Here is a 24303-nt window from a genome sequence, read left to right as displayed (position 1 = left end):
TTCGGTCTGTAAAAAACTTTTCTGAACTCTAATCCATCAAATTTGGAGCCCTGAAAAGGGCCGTTGATTATATGCTAAGCTAATATAGCACGCTCTCCTCGGATACGATGGGCCAGCTGGATGTCCTTGGGCATGATGTGACGTGTTTTGCATGGACAGCACACAAATTGGTATCTTCGAATAAGCCTCCTGCAGCGTCATAACCGCGGAACTTTGGAAGCGCAAGTCGGTTTTGAAGTCCTGAGCAATTCCACGAACCAAATGCTGCAAAGGTAGCTTGCGGATCAGCAATTCGGTCGACTTCTGATAGCGACGAATTTCATGCGAAGTTCCCGGTCGATAGCGATGTGGCTTCTTCACGCTTCCTGCGGCTGGTGCGCTTATCCGAGCTGCTTTCGTGGTGCCTTACCACCGAAGGACTAACGAGCTGTCTGCTTAGTCCCGATGAAACGAGTCCTCACGGTGCGAGAGTAGAGTAAGAAATGAACGAAAGCAAGGGAAGTGTCATTTTATAAAACATAAAAGAATCGAATGTAAACCCCACCCTCTTTATTATATAAGCTTACTGTATACTCACGAATATAATAAGGGTGGGATTTAGATTCTATACTTTTATGGTTTATAAAATGACGCTTCCTTTGCTTTCGTTCATTTCTTACTCTACTCTCGCACCGTGAGGACTCGAGCTCGTTAGTCTTTCGCAGACAGCTCGTTAGTCATTCGGTGGTAAGGCACACGAAGTCAGCTCGGATAAGCGCACCAGTAGCAGGATAGGTGGAGAAGCCACATCGCTATCGACCGGGAACTTCGCATGAAATTCGTCGCTATCAGATATCGACCGAATTGCTGATCCGCAAGCTACCTTTGCAGCATTTGGTTCGTGGAATTGCTCAGGACTTCAAAACCGACTTGCGCTTCCAAAGTCCCGCGGTTATGACGCTGCAGGAGGCTTATTCGAAGATACCAATTTGTGTGCTATCCATGCAAAACGCGTCACATCATGCCCAAGGACATCCAGCTGGCCCATCGTATCCGAGGAGAGCGTGCTATATTAGCTTAGCATATAATCAACGACCCTTTTCAGGGCTCCAAATTTGATGGATTAGAGTTCAGAAAAGTTTTTTACAGGCCGAACTGAAAGGAGCATTTAGCGAAAATCGTGGTTTCGATAATAATTCGTTACCGATAGGTGCCATGGATATGGATTTCCTTATGAAGAATATGAAATACATGACATGATGTAGTGAATATATCCGAAGAAATCACTTTGGTGAAACTGCCTTATAAAATTATTTGTGTACGAATGCCGCAATCGATAGTCGACTCTAATTTGCGCTGAGTAATTTCCTCGGAGGACTCGATTCCTCCTTTGAACATTAATAATCTCTTTCTGGCAAAACGATGTGGTATGAATCACATTATTTGAATGATAGAATGAAGAAGTTTTCTGCCAATTTCCTTCAACCTCCAAACGTATCTTTCTCCCGTTTGTCGTTTTCGCGTTCGCTAATCCTTTCTCACAACACCCATTTCTCGTTTGAGAAATTGTTGAGTAAACATTGTTTGCCAGTGCGCGTAGAGCGGGAATTCCTAAAGATTCATTGCACCTCTAATAAATTGCCGAAAGACGTGGTCTTACGTTGATCGCACTTGATTGAAAAAATCCAAAACGAAATGTATTTGGTCGCAGCATTATATGAGTAGAAAGCAAATAATCGCTCGAAAATGACTTGATTTTCGCGATGTGAAACATTTTCCGTTTTTCATGATAACAAAACCAAATGTATTTGGTTGCAGTGTTATATGGATAGAAAACATTAAAATAAACTCTTTCGCATGAATGTATTTTTCAATTCCAAGGGGAACTGGCAGATTATTTTTCAGCAACGATGATAGCAACGAGAATTCCGCGCGTGTATGTGTGTGTGTGTGTGTGTGTGGCGGCTGCTCCGATGTTTCAAGCGGAACCGTGGCATCACTCTCCTCCTGATGGATTCCCTTTTGGCCTTAGGTGCACAAACAGGCTCTTGGTGACACCGTTCATCAGCGTTTTCATGATAAACGAAATTAGCTTCACAACAACAGCGACAACATGCTCCAATCGCTGTTCAATCATAACTGAGTGGGTTTACGAGCGGCGCTCGCTTATATACCGATTGGTGATTTCAATAGCCTGTTTTGAAAGCAATTTTAAGACTATTGAAACAAGTTTTTGGATGAAAAAGTAACAAGTATATGACGCGTAGACATTTTATCTTTCAAATGAAGTGTTTATCATACCATTTCGTTCAGTTGTTTAAGAGCTATTAACGCTCAAAATCTCGGTCTCCAGCGTAACGCTTTCGTTCTCGAAACTTTGGTTTTACACCCCGGTATAGAAATGAAAGACGTAGTCCTACGTCAAAAATAAGCTCGGGTTTCTATGTGGCTCGTGGCGACAGTTCATTATTCACCCGACGAAAATTCCGCGTAAACAAATTACTGTTTACGATTATATATAGCCAATTCGATTGCAATTGGTTAATTGTATTTTCTCTCTCGAAAAACGACTCCAAGTACCTCCCATAGGAATTTGTACGAATAATTAGTTGGTAAGATGAAAGTTGTTAACAGGAGAGTAATAAAATAGACACGGTCGAAGACAGTCACTTTTAAACATTGTTTTTCTTTTTGACTATATTTTTCCGACCGCCCGGATAGTTTCCAGAGAATTCGGTTCCAAGAATCGAGGAGTGTTCCCGTTTGTGTTAGCGGTTTCTAGAACAGTAAACTGAACCGGAAGCCGTGTTTGATCCGGCAAAAGTGAAGTTGGAGTGCGGTGAATGGGAGTGTGTGAAGTTCAGTAATCTGGACCTCCCGAAGAAAGGGACGACACTGGAAAAAGTGTCCCCTACATCTGGTGACAGTGGTGGGATAAGTGTCCCCTACATCTGGTGACAGCGGTGGGATAAGTGTCCCCTACAATATGATGTTATATAAACGATAATCATACGATTTAATCTTTGCTGGGATGTATGTATATCGCCTCCACGTTTGCATGTATGGGCTGGCTTGGCGTTTCCAGGGTTTACCATTTCGGACTTCCGAAAGTATACAGCCCTGCGCTGACAACCGTTTGACATAGTTGTCAACCAAAGCGTCATATCGTTAGTTGAATGTCTGCCATTTTATAATATGGATCGTTTTAGCATCGCACAACGTGTTGATTTTGTTACATTATACTATAAAAATGATGAAAAACCGGCAAATGTTTTTCGAGCATTACGGACGGATTTTGGTCGTCATGGACGGCCTACAGAGCACACAATCGCTAATGTAGTGCGTAAATTCGAACAAACTGCAACAACTTGCACCTACATCCATATAAAGTCCAACTGGAACAAAAATTAGAGCGTGGTGACCATGGAATGCGTCGGGCATACGTCGATTGGGTGAACGAACAACAGCAGCAAAATGCTGAATTTTCGCATCAAATTTTCTTCAGCGATGAGGCACATTTCGTGCTCGGTGGCTATGTGAACACCCAAAATTTCCATATATGGGGCTCAGAAAATCCACAAGTGATTGTTGAGAGACCATTGCATCCGCCAAAAGTCACTGTTTGGTCCGCATTATGGTCTGGTGGAGTCATCGGGCCGTATTTCTTTGAAAATGAGGACGGCGAGACGGTAACTGTGAATGGTGAGCGCTATGGCCGCATGTTAACCGATTTTTTTTACCACAAATTGAAGATATGGATACGGATGACATGTGGTTTCAGCAGGACGGCGCCACGTTCCACACAGCACGACCGAACATGGCCATATTGCGAACGAAATCTGAGGGACACATAATTTGGCGTTTTGGTGGTGCCAATTTGCCGTCCAGATCATGCGATTTGAACCCGCTAGACTTTTTTTTGTGGGGTTATGCGAAAGACCGTGTCTATGCCAACTCTCCGCAAACTCTTGAAGATTTCAAAGACAACATTCGTGAAGTTATGACCGAGATACCGCCCCATATGTGCCGAAAAGTCATCGAAAATTACCTGTTCCGGATCAAGGTGTGCGAGGAAGCCCTAGGTGGACATTTGAATGATGTTGTATTTCACACACAATGGCATAAACCAAACTTTAATTTGAAATAAAAGTTTCATCGAAATTCGAATTCTAAGTGTGTTTTATTTCAATTTACTTTCGGAATTTAAAGTTGGAAAACCCTTTACATGCAATTTCTATTAGTCATACTTGTATGTTTGTGAATATAAACCTAAAAATAAAATCACTACACTAAACCTTCGCTTCAAACAACTTATACAGTTTTCAAATCACGCAATAAACATCAAGAACTGCTGGAAATCTCTTATCAATATTTATTAAAATTTAAAGATGTGCTCAACTCCGGTTTTGTTGACAACTTTTATGCATTCAATTAAATCGCACGATAATTATATATAAACATAAACATTCCCACCTTTCCACCTTCATTAAACACCTCGTAGTAGAAATCTGTCAGTATGCATACAATCTCCTACGAAACAAGCGGTGAAAAAGGAGACACTTTTTGACGAGTGATTCGTATGGGATTTCACTGCCGTGCTCGTAGGCTAAACCAATTATTAGTGCGGTAGAAAATGACAAGATTGGTTGCATTTACTAATAAAATCGTTATATTTACAAATTATTTCTCTTAGTGTAGTTTCCATTTTGCGCTTCCATATTTTTCAATACATATTTTTTCTGAGTGTATCCATTGACGTTCCCCCAGCCGGGTGACGTCTTTAGAGAACCCCCATTGAACTGACAGGAGCCAACACATCGGGTATCCCACTGACATCTTCCCTTTGTTTTCATATGAATTGGGTATCCCACTGACAGTTCTGCTTGAGATTTTGCTAACGATCCTAGCATCAATCATAGCACCCGGCTGCGTTCCCCTCCAGGGCGAGATGAAAAATAGAAGGTGGGAAGATTCACGGGTTTTGGTTGTGTTGAACTTTAATTGTGTTAGTAGCCAGGAAGATAGGAGGTTCACATACCAGGCATACCAGTCAGTTACTCAAATGGTACAAAATTAAATGTGTCAACGAATAACGTTGAAAGAGGATATACAGAAGCTAATTACAGATTTCCAAATCATATTTTTCACATTATGAAAAAACAGAACATATCACGAACTAAAATGTCCATTTTTTTCTTTGATTTCAGAAATAGTATTCTAATGTCTACTATGTTTGGATTCTAGAGCAACTTCATGGAAGTTTGACTTTTGTCAGCAATTGTAATTATTTTTTTCACAATTAGGGTGCTGAAAACTTCAGTCGTCTAAAACTAAGACGCAAGCGGTAGCTTTGCGCAGTGGCGATATCGTAACCAATGAGGTACATCTGAGGTGCGATTATTGCTAGTTGAAAACTAAGACGCAAGCGGAAAACTTTTCGTCTCTATCTAAGTCATACGGAGTCAATTGAATTTATTTTTCAAGTTCATTTTACATGAAAAAAACTTGCAACCTTTTTTCCCATGCACTGTCAAATGTTTATCCGTCGAAGGAACAAAAGATTGTGTGACTCTGACTTTGTTTTTTTACGTTTTTGGTCGACGTAACGAGAAGTAAAATTGAATTGAAATTAAATTTAGGACACTTCAAAAATACTGAAATTTCAGTTTTTGTTAAAATGTCACGGGCCCTTATGATTTTGAATGCTAGCATTGATTTAGGAAAAAAAACAAGTTCGTTCATTTCATTTGCTTATTTTTACTTTTAATAACAACACTTTTCCTATGAAGTGAACTATTATAAGAAAAGTAACATACATAAACAAAATCTGTGACGTCACAGATTCAAAAAACTTCCCACCTTTCATTTTCCATCTCGCCTCCAGGGTACGTTTATGAGAAGGTATCCTGGACTCGAAGTGTGTCCGACACGATTCACTTATAGCGAATTCGTTTTTGTTCAGTTTCAACCTCAGTGTCGCACTAACTGCTGTCAAAACGTTTTTTTATTCAGTCAGTTTCGCACTCAGTGTCGCACTGGTTCGCCCCGAAAGCTGTTAGTTTCGCACTGAGATGTTTCACGGGTTGGCACTCGGGTTCACCAATACAACTATACCGAACTGTCAAGTTCCGAGTATATTTTGGAAAATCTAAAAATAAAAACTATGAAGATGAAAAACCTGCTGCTTTTGCTTTTGTATTATTGGTATCGTAATCCAATTCGGATTCTGATTTTGAAAGTATATTCGAGCAGACGGCATTAAGCTACGTGTGCTTTCATTGGGAGGCGAAAATAATGATGGATATTCAGGTGGAATAAACCTGCTTTCAAAATCAAAATTATGAATGAAAATTTACTTTAACGTATCGAATATTTATTTCATGTGATGAAATAAGAGGTTTTTTTTCGATATCACAGAAACATATTGAACGAAAACTGTGGCTAATGATGATTTTATATTATAATAGTAATTATTTGTGGTAAAACCAAGAAATGCATCGACAAATGGTTAAGTAAGTGTCAGAACTACATGTTTTAAGTAATAAAACAATATGAAGTGAAAACATTCATTCAAACTTTTATATTTTTACACTGCACTTGGCCCTGCTGATCTGATAGAGAATAATTTACCTCCCAAGCATTAATATCGCCATTAGACGTCGACACTGTACATTTATCGTCGCGAATATAAACAAATCAGACTATATAACGCACACCAACAAAACACCGCATTCGTGAAACTGAAAACGTTTTTTTATTACAGAGTCAGTTTGGCACTGACTCAGTTTTAAAAACGAATTCGCTATTATACACTCTCAACTATTAGCGAATTTAAAACTGAGTCAGTGCCAAACTGACTCTGTAATAAAAAAACGTTTTCAGTTTCACGAATGCGTTGGTTTGTTGGTGTACGTTATATACACCCTTATTCTCATTTACGGCCGTATCCGTATATTGATTCGTCGGATACGATACGTCGTCAAAGAAAAAGCTATCCTCATTTACGGCCGTATTTCTGTGTACTAGATTCATTTTGGTAAACTGTTTTATCGACATCGATGAAAGATGTTTTTTTATTTTTTCACTTCTGTTTTGTTTTCATTTGAGATTCCTACATTGGGTACAGTTTTTGTCTGGAAAAAACGGAAATTCCCGGTTTTCTGAGTGATCCGCAGACATTTTACTGTGCGAATATCGATGGCCAAATTATTCAGGTTACTCCATAACAGCACGATTGATCCAATGTAACAACGAATCGATGATATGTGAATGGAATCCGCCGGAAGATAAGTGCATTAGTGTAGTCGCGTGAAATTCATGTCAGCTTGCGTGTGTAACTGCATGCGACATTCATTATATCGAAATTGAAGCAGGCAAGTCGGAGCACAAGAGGTATGAAACGGCCAATTGTACATGTTCACAATAATAACATTCTTTTCCCTCAGCACTGTCACATTCAGTCTTGAACGAAAGCTCCAGCCGTTCGGAACCATTCGGCAGCGGTTTTCTCAAATGTCAATCTGAAGGAAGTAAATCATATGTGCTCACTTAACGCCGGAGCGTATCAGGACAGTTTGGCTCTTGCAACCGAATATTCAATTATTCTTGGTACAATTAATTAAATTCAAAAGTTACACATTCGAACGGTACAAATGGGACCAGGAAACTTCTCAATAGTTTGGTGTTATAACGGGGCGAATGGATCTTCAGGACTCGAGTGGTCTGACTCCTTCGAGACAGAGCGCGTCAACTCAGACGACAAATGTAACTTACTCGAGCAACATGGCACTGCTTAAGCCAGGAGCCAGTAGTGCCGAGTTTGGTCAAGAAGTTGAAAATCACAATCTACTTTTTTTTTATCCCTTTTGTTTATTTAAGGCTCATTAGCATTTTAGCTGTAACAGAGCCGAATTTTAATCGTGTACATGTCACATATTTATCATATCTATAATTAGCACATTACACAGTTGCCATTTTTCGGCGTTAGAATATTCCCTTCTATACCATTGCAAATGGTACATATTTACACAGTAGCCATTTAGGCGAAAGAGTTTTCTATCTGTTCTTCCATTATCCACAGTTAAGACTGGACAGCGGAGACAGTCGTTGATCCATTGTTGAGTTATTTATAGAACAGCAGCCCGATATTTCTGCAGAGCAGAGCAGTTGTATGGATGAATCGATCTTATTTCGACCGTGGATCGATCTCCATCGCTGATGATTGTTGCGTGGACGTAGTTATTCTGTAACAATACAAAGATGGTCAATGGGGGCCCTGAGTTTTGAACTCACGATCGATCGCTTACTAAGCGAACGCGCAACCAATGTGGCTACGGAGACCCCCTACACACACAATCTACTTATCATCGATCAGAATACGTTCGAGTTGCTACATGCACATCAATTCATGCAAACGGAGTATACTATGTCACTGATTTCGGCGAAGTTGGGTAACGACTCGAATACTTATTGCATCGTAGGAACAGCACTGGTACATCAAGCGGAACCGGAACCCAAAGTAGGAAGGATTATCATCTATCACTACGTGGATGGAGCCCTCACTCAAGTTAGCGAGAAGGGAATCAAGGGAGCGTGCTATTCTCTCATTGAGTTTAACCGTCGTGTATTAGCTAGCATCAATTCAACTGTACGATTGTATGAGTGGTGTTGAATTTTCTATGGAGGAAACTGTACATCCACGTCTACACTGTACGATGTCTTGAGAAGAGAAGAGTACCACCGTGACAAAACCCGAACGCGAGCCGAACACTCGATCAACCCGAATAGCGAACAGACATACGTCCGAACACTACTGTCATAACATTACGAAAGGACTAAGGTATATATTACCAGGTGTGCCAGTCGCATAACTACGTCACAATACTTAACATACTCCCCCCACCAACGTTATTATCAATTGAAAGAATACAAAGTTTACTGATGGGCCTTTTGCCTTCTCCTTTTGGTTGTCAATAATGTAACAACACGGACGTGTTCATCAGGTCCGGGAGAATGATCGCAAGGTTATCCAGGTGTATCATGAAAGACATTCATCTTTGATCAGACAAAGTTGCTCAACTATCAGATCAGTTTCACTTTTCGGATCTCTTTTTGTAGATTGTTGATGAACTCAACTGTTCAGCGTAATAGGTCCTAACCGTCTTTCAGTTCTTCGTTTTCGATAATTCCTTCCACACTGTAGTTTCCGGAAGTTCGAACGCATCTTGGTTAATGTGTAAACTGCCGCATCGTTCTTAATATTAATCAACCTTTATCGGCAATATTTCAGTTGGTACTTGATACTAAGACTAGTTAGATTTTGCAAAGAGCTTAGGTTATGTTCACAACAGAAAATTGTTTGCTAGATTGCTAGTTGAAGTTACCCTAAAATTGGCATTGCCTTGAGACCTGTGATATCAAACTACTATTGAAGACGTTTTGTTGAGCTTGTTGACTCTAATTGGAGATGAACGGTGGCCGACATTTCTTTGGGGTTTAAAATCCATTTCATCGTCACCATAGAATCGTTCCCGTTTTAAACTCCATCTACTTTGACTGTTGATGCTCCTCTAATCTTAGCCATCGATTCTACTACAGGTGATGTAGCTCTTAATTCCAATATAGGGATTGTAATGTCCTGATCATCACCTATTTCACTGCTTGATGTAATATGAGATTTCGTACAAAGAAGGGTTGCTTGTACTCCACTCTCCGAAATGGTTCTTGTGTAGATTGCAGCGCCATACCCATTTTAGGCGCATTCAAAGTCCGTGTTGTTTAATTCACCAGTTCTCGTCACGTGTCTTGGGAAATTTTGTATTTCCGTTACTCGGTCACAAAACCAACTCCGCTTGGTGGCCGTTTGTTCTTATAGCGTGTCATTCTAATTTTTCAGCTCTGATGATTTGCATCATTAGGTTTCTATGGACAATAATGGGCTGATTGTACCAAGTGGACCGTAGATCTCGGTAGGTTCTTAGTTTTGAATATTTTCTCTTCTCATCACATTTACCGTCAGAGCTTGGTGGAACACAACTAGCATATGGAACATCTACAAACTATCGTGATAATGGCGTCGTGATATCGATAATAGTATAGGAAAGGTGTAGGTAACCGACGACGTTGTTTCGTGGATATCGAGAAAATAGGGCTACACCTCATTCCTCATTCTCAGCTTGAAGCATTGAGTAGTAGAGCATGATTTAGCAACATCAACATCCTCGGAAGATTTGATTCAGCGGTATCACCCAGAGTTCACCAGTGTCTACGGCGAACATTGTCGGTAGATCGCAAGTAAAAATACATTATTCATGTCGGTATATACCTAGAATATTTCGTAGGAGTGAACACCGGAATGTTATTGTAGTATGAGTTCCCTGTCCGATCAACTTTTGAAACGACGGAAAAATGATGATGTGTTCACGAGCTGAAGCGTAGAATTTAGAAATCAGATGATTATTTATGAAGATGGAAGAATTATACTCAACAGAGATAACAGAATTTCCTTGAAATCTAACTAAATCTTCAATTGTCATTCAAAGGGAATCTTGTTTACCATTGATAGGGTGAAATTGTACAATTTATCAAACAGATGGACTACACTAATTTGTGTACATTCTCTATAATTTTCATTTACTAGCTACATCATGATGTGGGACGAAATCACATTTTTTAACAAACGTATGAGTAATTCCGAATTTATAGTCTCATTCAACACAACTCTCTGCCCAAATTCAGATACTTAAAGAAAGATATAAATTTTCCCGCATATTATTCACTAACACAGATCCCAGGTTCGGCATAAAACTTGGCCCGAGTAGAAGATTAATAATATTTATGCCCCAGGATTTATCTGAAGTCGGTTTCATTAGAAGAAAAAAATGAGTTTGGTCAGCACCTGGTAGTAGAATATACGGGTCGGAAATTGGTCACTTTATTCACTTGCTCGATAAGATTTTCACCATTCTCGAAGAAGAGTTGCCACACAATACAGTGATCAACTCCAGTTTTTTTTCGCCAAATCGTAATCTGAGGTGGATTATCCTTCATCTGTTGGATAACCTTCAATCGCTGATGAATACTAATACCGTTTGTCTTCTCGAAATTTGCCTGAGTCGCTGTTTGTACATCGGGTCTAGCTTGCTTCTACCGTCGCAAATGAGATATCCCCTGCTGTTGTATTGATCAACTGTGTGCTTAGGATTAAGGCAGTTGTGTCAGATAGAAACTCATTCCATCATTTTAAACTTGTCTTCCGTAGACCGTACTACAACTGCAACGTACGAGTTTCCGTCTTCAACTTATTGTGCGGTCGTCGTCTCCGTATGTAGTTATTGCTTGATGGGTATAGTGTCCAACATTTGATATCTGTCCTTCGTATCAAATTAACTACACGATGGTAGCGTGTATCCAGATGACGCAGCTGATCATTTCCCGACGTGTTATTGAGGATCAAGAATGCATCACAAGATTGAACCGGTTAATTCCGCTGTTGCAAATTCTACTTCAACTGATTTTATTTATGATATAATGATATAATTTCACGCGTGTGGCGCTGAATAAACAGTTTTTAATTGGTTTAGTTCTGAATCTGCATGCCATACGTCACAACGTAAATGGCTTCCGTAGTTAGCAATCCTAGCACTGGGCCTTGTAGGGACAGTTTATGGTGCTGAAATCTCTGTATGGTGGCCAACATGAGTCGTTGATGTATTACTCCGCTAAACTTCTCCAACCACTCTACTCAACTTTCCCCTGACTCAAAAACAGGAAGTGGGTTATATCTATGGTATAACCGCAAGGATGACGTAGGACTCTCGTTGATATAGAGATCATTTGTATGAAGTTGAATCTGAATTCATTCTGAATGAATGAATATTTGGAGAACTTCGAAAACGAGAGCGTTACGTTGGAGGCACAAGGTTTTATGCATCCAATATTGGATACGGAAATATCCTACTGATGGGGAAGAATAATCTTCAGAAGCTATCCTGTTGATTGCGATTGATTGAAAAACCACAAAACCAAATGTATTTGGTCACAGTGTTACATGGATAGAAAATATTCAATTAAACTCTTTCACATGAATATATTTTGAAAATTCCCATAGATTGGCAGATTATTTTCAGTAACGATTAGTTATTTCCACATTTTCCTCGATACTGGAAGCCCACCAGTGGTTAATACCAACTCGATAACCACCTGTTAATAGCACTTGATTGAAACATATTTGGTCACAGTGTAACATGGATAGAAAACATTCAATTAAACTCTTTCACATGAATATATTTTGAAAATTCCCAGAGGAACTGGCAGATTATTTTCAGTAACGATTAGTTATTTCCACATTTTCCTCGATACTGGAAGCCCACCAGTGGTTAATGCCAACTCGATAACCACCTGTTAATAGCACTTGATTGAAACATATTTGGTCACAGTGTTACATGGATAGAAAACATTCAATTAAACTCTTTCACATGAATATATTTTGAAAATTCCCAGAGGAACTGGCAGATTATTTTCAGTAACGATTAGATATTTCCACATTTTCCTCGATACTGGAAGCCCACCAGTGGTTAATGCCAACTCGATAACCACCTGTTAATAGCACTTGGTTGAAACATATTTGGTCACAGTGTAACATTGATAGAAAACATTCAATTAAACTCTTTCACATGAATATATTTCGAAAATTCCCAAAGGAACTGGCAGATTATTTTCCAGCAATGATTAGATCTTTCCGGAACTTTCTCGATGCTGAATGGCATCCTAACGGAAAGAGTTCTGCGCGTGTATGTGTCGATCCTTCGCCGTCCACCTCCTCCAGCACGTTAGGCAACGATGTTGTCTTGTCGATGTCCTCACGAAAAATTAATGTGTCTCACCACCAGAATATCGCTTAAGTATGCTTTTTGTGTGTGATTGAATCGAGAGAAGGTGTGGTTTACGATGGCAATTTGGAAGGCAAACTAGAGGGGAATGAACTCTCTGAGCTCGGAACTTTCGGCGACTGAGCAATAATCGATTGCGGGCGCATACAATATTGGATACGGAAATATCCTACTGATGGGGAAGAATAATCTTCTGAAGCTATCCTGTTAATTGCGATTGATTGAAAAACCACAAAACCAAATGTATTTGGTCACAGTGTTACATGGATAGAAAACATTCAATTAAACTCTTTCACATGAATATATTTTGAAAATTCCCAGAGGAACTGGCAGATTATTCTCAGTAACGATTAGATATTTCCACATTTTCCTCGATACTGGAAGCCCACCAGTGGTTAATGCCAACTCGATAACCACCTGTTAATAGCCGCGCGTGTATGTGTGTGTAGCGATGTCTTCCCAGGGAACCGTTTGTGGCATCACTCTCCTCCTGATAGATTCCCTTCTGGCCTAGGGTGCACAAACAGGCTCTTGGTGACACCGTTCATCCGCGCTTTCATGATAAATAAAGAGCTTCACCGCAACAGCGACAACATGCTCCAATCGCTGTTCAATTAGAACTGAGTGGATTTCCGAGCGGCGCTCGCTTATATACCGATTGGTGATTTCAATAGCCTGTTTTGAAAGCAATTTTAAGACTATTGAAACAAGTTTTTGGATCAGAAGGTAACAAGTATAGAACGCGTAGACATTTTATCTATCGAATGAAGTGTTTATCATACCATTTCGTTCAGTTGTTTAGGAGCTATTAACGATCAAAATCTCGGTCTCCGGCGTAACGCTTTCGTTTTCGAAACTTTGATTTTACACCCCGGTATAGAAATGAAAGACGTAGTCCTACGTCAAAAATAGATCGATCGAAGATATATAATTCAGATGAATTGTGGTTCTGCATGTTGTTGATCGTTTTGCCGATCATACTCAATTCTTTTGTATACTTGGTGTCTACGGTATCCATATTGTGTACTTCATCGGGAATCAGTTTTGCTGGGAATCTCTGCGATCAACAAGTTCCAACATGTTACGCCTTGTTTATAGTACCATGATGTTGTCTTCAAACCCAGAAATATTTTTGATGTATGATTGCGTTGCATGATTAGTCGATTGAGTTCAGTTTGAATCATGTACTCTTTATACACACTCACACACTTTATCACTGTGTTTAGTTTTCGTGTCGTCATGTCGTTTTCTCAACCCATATGGTTTTTAACGCCAACGGAAAAGCAGCCGCCCTGTTTATCGAGAATCTCCCCGAATGGCGTTTTCCTCCCAGTTCACACGGTTGAAATCTAACATAGAAAGGCAGAAACCATGGTTTTCGACAATCGCCCCAAGCGGCGTTTTTTCTCATCCTACACATCCTGAGTGTCATTTTTCTTTCAACCCACACGGTTTAATACGAACATAAAATCAGACGCCATGTTTTTTGTTACGACGATCGCCCCGAACGGCATTTCTCATCCATCCATGAAAAGCAACTCACGTGTTGCTGCCGTGTGTTGTTTGCCCCAAGCGGCGGATTAAACTTCAAAATATGGCTTTGCCGACCCGAGTGTCGCAGCCATTTTTTATTAATGTTACCGATATATGTTCAACCCCTCATGGTTGAACCCTTATTGAAATCGACCCATGTGTCATTCCATCACCAGTTTTCTACTAACGATTGTAACCTAAAGCTGAAAAGGAATATATTCACCTTAGAAAACGCCAGATCCGGCTCGAAGGACCAAAGTGTTGAATTATCTATGGAGGAAACTGTACATCCACGTCTACACTGTACGATGTCTTGAGAAGAAGAGAAGAGTACCACCGTGACAAAACCCGAACGCGAGCCGAACACTCGATCAACCCGAATAGCGAACAGACATACGTCCGAACACTACTGTCATAACATTACGAAAGGACTAAGGTATATATTACCAGGTGTGCCAGTCGCATAACTACGTCACAATACTTAACAAGTGGACTGATGATAAGAATTTGCGACTTGAATGTAACCATTTCAATAACGTGTTGGCATATAAAACCAAGGGTAAACAAGATTAATGCAATCACTTGGATTCCTCAGAGTAATGGTTTTTTTGCAGGCGACTTCATTTTGGTGGGTGATTTGATGCGATCTGTCACGCTGGAGGTAATTTTGAGCTAGGTAGTGCGGACTGAATCAAAACGGCTGTCAAAAAAGATCCAATTGAAATGTCAAAAGAGATCCAACGATCAGGAGTGTTATTTTTCTTATGATAATCAACACTATAAAAGAGGTATTGTTGTCAAGGGCAAAAATAAGTAAAATTATAAAATGAACGAACTACATTTTTCCGTCAATTGTTCAATTAACCATTGCATCTCTAAAAGACCATCTCAGCCTTTCACTGAGCAACGCATTTTTAATGTCCCCTCTCTTTGTCATAACGTTTTTCCGAACGTAATAAAAACAAACAAAGTCAGAGTCACGTAAATGTTTACTCCTGCGATTTGGAAATATTCGATAAAAAGTGGAAGGAAGAGCTGCCAGATGATTTTTAAAAAAAGTCTGTAAAAACATGTGAATGTCTGTTAAAAATGTGGAAAAGTCTGTAAAAGTGTGCAGATCTATAGAAATGTCTTTTAACGTTAATTTTCACTTATTCATTAATACTTTGTACATCACGATGCACGTAAGATTGTATTCTGTATATATATATACAGCCATTCCATGCCAAACTAATATAGTGGTTCTCAACTCTTCGTCAAAAGTGGTAATTTTGTTCTTTATCGCAAAACATTAAACTCGTATTTTTGACGTAGGACTACGTCTTTCATTTCTATACCGGGGTGTAAAATCAAAGTTTCGCAAAAGAAAGCGTTACGCCGGAGACCGAGATTTTGAGCGTTAATAGCTCCTAAACAACTGAACGAAATGGTATGATAAACACTTCATTCGAAAGATTAAATGTCTACGCGTTGTATACTTGTTACTTTTTGATCCAAAAACTTGTTTCAATAGCCTTAAAATTGCTATCAAAACAGGCTATTGAAAACACCAATCGGTATATAAGCGAGCACCGCTCGGAAATCTACTCAGTTCTAATTGAACAGCGATTGGAGCATGTTGTCGCTGTTGTGGTGAAGCTCTTCGTTTATCATGAAAGCGCGGATGAACGCTGTCACCAAGAGCCTGTTTGTGCACCTTAGGCCAGAAGGGAATCCATCAGGAGGAGACCCAGTCTACTTTGTTGTACCGAATTGGTTACAAAAATGGTGCCGACAACGGTGCCGATACCGTGCCATTTTGCAATGATTTTGTCGACCTACCCTTCGTATTTGACAACAAATTACGAGCCAACACTGTGCCAATCTGGCACCGTGACGACCGAAAACAAAACTGTTCGATTTTTATTATAGTTTCTTGTGTTTACATGATTTATTAAACGATAAAACAAAAACTCACAGAGACCACGGTCATCATTAGTTTTATTTAATATATAAATATACATCATAAATTACATATCATTGTATTACGTGATTGCATTAAATTATAAATTTACTTCATATGGTTCTAAATAAAATATTCCTCGCAGCCGGAATAGCGTCCATAATCACAATCAGGTCTAAACTATCTTCATCCTCTCGTATTGAATTGTGAGAAATGCAATTTTTCTTAATTCTAAATCGTTAAAAAAAAACCTGAGCCTAACCTGCGCTGATTGAATTATTTCTTTTTGTCTGTTTCTCTCTTTCTGGAGTACTTTACGATACTTTGTCTATAAGAAAATGCTTGGAACTTGTGTATATATTTACACCAAAAACATCCTGTATGCATTGCAAATGGACTAGCTGGCGATGATCGTATTGATGAAATTGAACAAATTTCGCTGAAACAAAACATTAGCCCGTTAGTTTTCTTACTTCCGAATAAAAATACAATGTAAATACCTTAAGTTGTGATCCTTGATGATTGATTTGTAATTAAATCCTCCCCAGTAATGGCCATATTTATGCCGTGTATTTGCCGTGAAGAATCTTCAGATCAAACAGATAGGATATGATATCTCCTACACAATCCATTATCAGCCAATGAGACATTTCATTTCTTTTTGGGGATCTATTCACATAGTCACAAACTGGAATTACTCCGCTGGCATTGTTTCCTATTATCGTTGCCAAATCAACACGTTTCTCAGCACCATTCATTTTGTCTGCAGCCGCTGCTTCTTCAACTCCTGCTTTTTTTTGACGTAGGACTACGTCTAACCGGAAGATATAGGGGGTGAAATGAAAATCTAGGCACTGAACAAGTTGGAAAAAATGCAAGATTTGGAACGCTTAAAACTCGAGCATTTCTCAATAGATCGCAAAGGTTTTTGCATCAATTGATAGGAAATATATCTACGCATCTATCATAACGAATAACATTTCATTTTTCTTGAGATAAATAATTGAATAATCGTGAAATATCAAGCATTGTCCAAATGCACTATGTGCCCATTTTTGATTGGTCCATTTTGTGCTCCTCAAATCGTACCGACCAAAACGGTCAACCAGAGCAGCAGCGAAATACAAAGAAGCACGATTGGAAAGGAAAAAGAAAAAATATGAACGAAACAATTGTCGCAGTCTCACACATGCGTAATTCTCGAGCCAGCCAGTCAGCTTAAAAATCCCCGCTCCGCTGCCGTAACGATCATTCTTTGTGTGGACACCGACTGGACAACATCGTTGCTGGACGAGCTGGATGGCGAGGGATCGAGTGCCTTTCTCAAGGCAATGGGGGCGGAGGTGTAATGAAGGAGTTAGAGTAGAGTTTTAAGGGCCTTTCTCAAGGCTAGAGACGAATGAACTAAAAAGTTTAAAGTCTCTATAATACAAAACCACCACCGTAACGATCATTCTCATCCGAACCGTACACCACATCGTTTCGCATGACATCACATCAACAAACCAACACAAGCAGCCATGGTTGGTTATGGCAAAGGAGGAAAAGTGAAGGGAAAGGCAAAATCCCGACCGAACCGTGTTGATCTGGAGTTCCCCGCAAGGGTAGCTAGACCGAGCGCGTTAGAACCAGTGCACCAGTCCACCTAGCCGGCGTTATATAGTTTCGGCCGCCGAAGTGATCGAGTTAGCTGGCAAAGCTGCTCGCGACGATAAGAAAACCCGCATTCAGAACAGACCACATTCGGTTCGGTGGACATCAAGACAACACAACAGGCAGTTGCAGCAAGTGGCGAGTGGCAAACGCAATCGCAAAACGACAGCAGGTAGCAGAAGAAAAAAGTTTGTTCTTTATACAATCTGCTTTGGTGGCAAAACCAGAACAAGGCGGCATCGAGGGCATTCGAAATGGTTTTTTTTTAAAACCACGAGTACTAAGTTTTTTAAATTGGAACCATTCCATAAAACACGGCGCTTATCAGGGCCATTAAACCTTTCAAAAAAGAGTTTACGAAATACAGTTCAATGCATTCTAAAATAATATCCAAAATAATAATAAAACACAAATTGATTTTTTTATAATTTGTTTGCCAGGATATGATGAGTATGTGAATTTGGCAGTTGTTCTGAGCTTATTGATGGTTGGGGACTTTCCCGATTATTCAATTTTCACCAATTCTTAAATTGCTTCTAGATTGAAAGTACTGTAATTTATATTTAGCTCGACATTGAGCTAATTGGATGGATCTGTAATGTGTCATTTTTGTAAACATAGAGTTCGGGGTCCAAATTATGACTCCACATTGAAAGTCGACACTGTACCACTGTCATCGGAAATGTTCAATTACAGGTTTAAATCGCCTCTATGTAGATAGGTAGGTATTCACGTAGGAGAAGAAAATAAAAAAATATATTTAAAATATATATTTAACAAAAGCTGTCCCCTTTGTATAGTCCTACGTCACTCCGGTTATGTCCCCGACATTACCCACCCGTCTTTTTTGTTTCCTCCAAAATCCGACTAGGAAAGAGCCGGCGATCGAATGTGTCCTATTTTATGTTTGACGGCCAGCTGTTCATAGAGCTACTGAGCCTTGCCTACTGCAAATGTATTCAGTTCCGTCATAATGTGGGGGATCCTCTCTGGTGGAAGCGCTTTAGAATAGCTGGAAATTAAACATAATTGATGTTATTCAATGTAACGGAAACATCATAGAATGAAGATTAGTATCTTGTAAAGTTTTTAATTATTTAAATAAACTAAATAAATAAAAATTAATGATACTTACATTCTGGGTTCTTCCTCTGTTGTGATTTTTTTTTTGACAGTTGTGGAGCAGAAAAGAAGATATTCAATACAGTGATGCCGTTTCGTTCTAAGCAAGTTATACTATAAAACATGAAACTATAGGTACTGTTGCCTGCGGGGGGCAAGACGGGGTGCCATTCCATCACTTTTGTAGCACTCTTCGTCTCTCGGTCGGCGTTGTGTCTATAACCGCTCGAAAGTATATGAAACTGGGGAGTGATGCCACAAACGGTTCCCCGGGACGACATCGGAGCAGCCGCCACACACATACACGCGAGGAACTCTTCGTTTGGATGCCATTCAGCATCGAGAAAATTCCGGAAAGATCTAATCATTGCTGAAAAATAATCTGCCAGTTCCCCTGGGAATTGAAAAATACATTAATGCGAAAGAGTTTATTCTAATGTTTTCTATCCATATAACACTGCAAACAAATACATTTGGTTTTGTCATTTTTCAATCAATCGCAATTAACAGGAAAGCTTCTGAAAATTATTCTTCCCCATCAGTAGAAAATTTTCATATCCAATATTGTATGCGCGCGCAACGGAAAATGTTTCGCATCGCGAAAATTATATAATTTTCAATCGATTATTGTTTCATCGAAAGTTTCAAACTCAGAGAGTTCATTCCCCTCTAGTTTGCCTTCCAAATTGCCATCGTAAACCACACCTATTCTCGATTCAATCACGCACAAAAAGCATACTTAAGCGATATTCTGGTGGTGAAACGCATTCAGTTTTCGTGAGGACATCGACAAGACAACATCGTAATTGAACGAGCTAAACGTGCTGGACGAGCTGGACGGCGAGGGATCAAGGGATTCATTACCTTGCCGGACCTGACCTGAAACGCATTCAGTTTGTTTGGAACTGTGAGGGAGCGCAGAAAAGCCGATCCATCAGAGGAAGAAGAGAAGACGACCGAGAGAGTACCAGCATCGAAAATTGGTTCCGCTTGAGGCATCGGAGCAACAACACACACACCCATACACGCGCGCAACTCTTTACGTTCGCTGGTTATCGAGAAAAATCCGGAAAAAAGTGATCGTTGCTGCAAAATAACCTGCCAGTCCCCCTTGGACTTGAAAATTACATTCAAGCGAAAGAGTTTATTTTAATGTTTTCTATCCATTTAATACTGCGACCAAATACAATTGGTTTTGTGATTTTTCGATCAAGTGCAATTAACAGGTGGTTATCAAGTTAGCATTAACCACTGGTGGTAGACTTCGAGAAGAATCGAGAAGAATTCGGAAAGATGTCATCGCTACTGCAAAATAATTTGTCAGCCCCCTTGGATTTGGAAATTACATTCGAGCGGAAGAGTTTATTCTGATATTTTTTACCCATATAATACTGCGACCAAATATAATTGGTTTTGTTAGCATGAACCACTGGTGGATTTCGAGAAGAATCGAGGAGAATCCGGAAATATGTCGTTGCTGCAAAATAATCAGCGAGTTCCCTTTGGAATTGAAAATTACATGCAAGCGAAAGAGTTTATTTTGATGTTTTCTATCCATATAATACTGCGACCAAATACATTTAGTTCTGTGATTTTTCAATCAAGTGCAATTAGCAGGAAAGATTATGAAGATTATTCTTCCCCATCAGTAGGATACTTTCGTATCCAATATTGGATGCATAAAACCTTGTACCTCCAGCGTAACGCTCTCGTTTTCGAAGTCCCCCAAATATTCATTTATTCATTCATTCATAATGAATTCAGATTCAATTTCAAACAGATGATCACTAAATAAATGATAATCCTACGTCACCATTGCGGTTATACCATAGATATAACCCACTTCCTGTTTTTTAATTTGTCATTAGGGTGCCCATTTCCAATTTAAGGTGATCCCAAAAATCATTTTTTCCACTTTTTCCCAAAATGACTTTTTTCAAAAATTTATAACTTTCGAACCACTCAACCGATTTAGATGATCGACATATCAAATTTAAGCCAATGAGCTTTAATTGAGAAATATTTAACTTGCATATAATATGGATCCTATTTTTAATATGGATTGAAAGCTGAGAACTTTTGCATAAAATATCTCGATATCAGAGATGCTATTTTTTTCGTTTTTGAAATATGATTTTGCAAAACTAATCGATGGTTCGAAAAACAATTTTTCCCACTACAAAAAGTCATAACTTTCGAACTATTGGACCGATTCATATCATCGACATATCGACATATCAAATTGAAGCTTACGAGATATATTTTTTAAAAAAATATTACTTTTGCGAAAAAATTGAATTTTGTTTTTGTAATTATGGATTGAGTTAGTTTTTCATAGTTTTCTCGGTTAAAGATAGGAGCGCTATATTTTTTTATATTTTTTATGGAAAGCTGAGGAGTATTTACTTAACATATCTCGATATCAGAGATGCTATAATTATCGTTTTTAAGTTAGAATTTTGTAAATTTAACATGTTTTAAGTCTTCGATCAATATTCATATGTGACTAAACTAGACCTATGCTACTAGAATCCAATCTTCCCGCAAGTGTGAGTTTGCTTATTGGCTTCAATTTAATATATCGATCATCTAAATCGGTTCAGTAGTTCAAATGTTATGATTTTTTGCAGAAAGTTATTTTTGGACAAATGGGAAAAAAAGAATTATTTTTTAAATCATATCTAAAAAACGAAAAAATAGCAACCCTGATATCGAGATATGTTGTGTAAAAAATCCTCAGCTTTCAAGAAAAAATATAAAAATATATAGCGCCCTCTAGTCCAAAGTCATAAAAAAAATAAAAAACGACTACAATCAATAATTACTAAAATATAATTATGTTTTTCGCAAGTTAAATATTTTTTTATAAAAGGCTAGGTCAATTTTATATGTCGATCATCTAAATCGATTCAGTGATTCAAATGTTATTAATTTTCATTTGTCATTTTTGGGAAAACGTGGAAAAAAATGATTTTTCGGACCACTTAATAACTTATGTGCTGTAAGTGTGCTTAAATGTTTCAACGATCTACACATACATACATACACATACATACACAAACATACGCGTTGTTAATTTTTATAAAACACAGTATTTCTCCGTTGATATATTGGACATCCACCAAGGCTTGCGGTCTTGTCGTTTTTATTTTTAAAAAAATGCAGTGTATATTTTCCATCCGCCATGCAAGGCTATACAAGTTTTAGACCACACGGCCATGAACCATGTCTGTCGTAACAATATCGAACAGTAACCCATATTTCGTCATAAGCAGACCCGAAAGCAAATGTAAGTTGTTGAAAATAGAATGAAAATTTTTATTCGATGTTGTTTAAATACATAGGTTGCATAGTCCTGACCCTAACTTAACTTTTTTTCAATAAATCTCCTTGCATTTCAGCAAAACAATCTTGTCTAGAACAGAAAATAATTATCAGAGACAATTTTCGTTCAAGATTTTTCCTTACCTGCAGAGAATGCAATTGTTCATTAATTGTGAATAACCGTATCCTCTTTTTCGTCTGCAATGATGTCAAGGCAAAAGTACTTATGTGTATGAGCTCCAAACATCATACATACCAGATGGGCCAACAAGAAGGACTGCCGGGCCGCAGGTTGAGTATCGCTGGTCTAACGTCATGTGTATTGATATATACTAAATATAATAACTTTTCTGTATTAAAACTATAGAAAAATGTCATATGGTGAGTCAAATATTTTTGATGTGATGAATAGATGTGATGAATGTTTTACAGATATGTCTGTAAATTTACAAACATATTTGTAAATCTGGCATCTCTGGTGGTCTGAGAATTTATTGCAAGAAATCGCTTGAAAACATGCATGAATTTGCTTGAGAATGAAGTGGATTGAGTCCGCACCACTTAGATTTTGAGGAGATCGCTCGCGACTATTAACCAAATTGGATGACAGTGATTTCCTCGGGCGGATAACAGAACAATCTATTTGTTTGCCTAAAAGATGGCTAAGTAGGATTTCCGTAGCTCTGTTTATAATACGAACAATTTTTGTTTTTATTCGAAGGGCCGCAGCAACGGACGACGAACGATAGCAAGTACCAAAGGTTGCTCAATGCGATCTCGGTGATATGGTGAATGTATTCCGCCACGGTTCGCTCGTGATGCAAAACTTTGGTGAGCGAACGACGGCGACAACGGGTTGTGTGCTATTTGGCATAGTCAGCGATGCAATTGGTCTGGTCACACAAATACCACCCGATTATTATGAATTATGAAATTTTTCGAATATTACAGGGAAATTTGACTGACACAATCAAATCTGTTGAAAATTGCTGATCGACGTGGATGGAACTAAGAAGGAAGCGGCCGTACATGATATAATCAAGATTATAGAAGACCTAACATGGATACATTAGGATGACTAGTGTTGATCATTATTATTGAATGGATGCTATCAGTTGTTTTCTGGTTGACAAAACGAGAAGTTACAATTTTTTCTAAAAAAGTTGATTAATAAATCAACTCATTCAAAGAGAGATGTTCGAACTGGCTGCTGGACGAAGATCGAGCAAGCTCATGAATTTCAGCAATGGTCGCGAAAAATAATTTCATGTTTGTAGGGTAATAAAGAAATTTCAGTGAACGTATTGTTTACTACACATTATTTTAATTCGAATAGTCATGAATATTGTATTGGAGGAATATTAAAATATGTTATGGGATACAATTTATATTTCATTCAAAGTAATCAGGTATACCTATGAGGTTGGATATTTCCTAGCGTTCGTATTTTCTCATCGGACTTGACACTTTCAAGTGTCAAATCATATTCTGAAGAAATGTCGACCCTACGAATTAATAAATAAGTTAGTGATCTTGGAATTCGATCATATTACTTATTCTTATTCGACAGCTTCTTTCGCTCAAGCTGATCCTGCAGCGCGATGCCTTTCTTGAACTCTTCCTCAAGCGAACGTATTATGCCACCACCACCGTGGCTTTCATCACTGAGCAGAACTGAAAGACCAGTTGTACCCGCAGATGACAACAGGAAAATGTTGCTGCTGTTGGTGCAACTGAAGCTGGTGGTGGTTTCCCACTAAAGCATATGTGGATTGGAATGGGTGACCATTTGGGCGAATAGGTGCCACCACCATCGTCCGGACCCTCCTGAGACTAACGCTATCGAAAACTATCGAAACC

At 38.8% G+C, this 24303-nt stretch overlaps 1 long non-coding RNA gene and 1 pseudogene across 3 annotated transcripts; both read left to right on the top strand.

The window, feature by feature from the left end:
* Window positions 1-5325: 5325 nt before the first annotated feature.
* Window positions 5326-5477, top strand: LOC129772044 (U4 spliceosomal RNA; annotated as a pseudogene).
* Window positions 5478-6945: 1468 nt separating this feature from the next.
* LOC129765129 (uncharacterized) lies at window positions 6946-23743 on the top strand. Of its 3 annotated transcripts, XR_008741366.1 has the most exons (7): window positions 6947-7371; window positions 7425-8397; window positions 8460-8818; window positions 14631-14961; window positions 15017-23109; window positions 23165-23334; window positions 23395-23743. It is a non-coding gene; the product is annotated as an uncharacterized LOC129765129 (long non-coding RNA). The 3 variants fall into 3 exon arrangements; XR_008741367.1 differs by lacking the exon at window positions 8460-8818 and having other exon boundaries at window positions 6946-7371; window positions 7425-7587; XR_008741365.1 differs by having other exon boundaries at window positions 7425-8818.
* The last annotated feature ends 560 nt before the right edge of the window (window positions 23744-24303 follow it).

Source organism: Toxorhynchites rutilus, chromosome 2, assembly GCF_029784135.1.
Source record: "Toxorhynchites rutilus septentrionalis strain SRP chromosome 2, ASM2978413v1, whole genome shotgun sequence".
Lineage (NCBI taxonomy): Eukaryota > Metazoa > Arthropoda > Insecta > Diptera > Culicidae > Toxorhynchites > Toxorhynchites rutilus.
The sequence above is the reverse complement of the archived record's forward strand: the minus strand, read 5'-3'. Positions and strand labels throughout refer to the sequence as shown.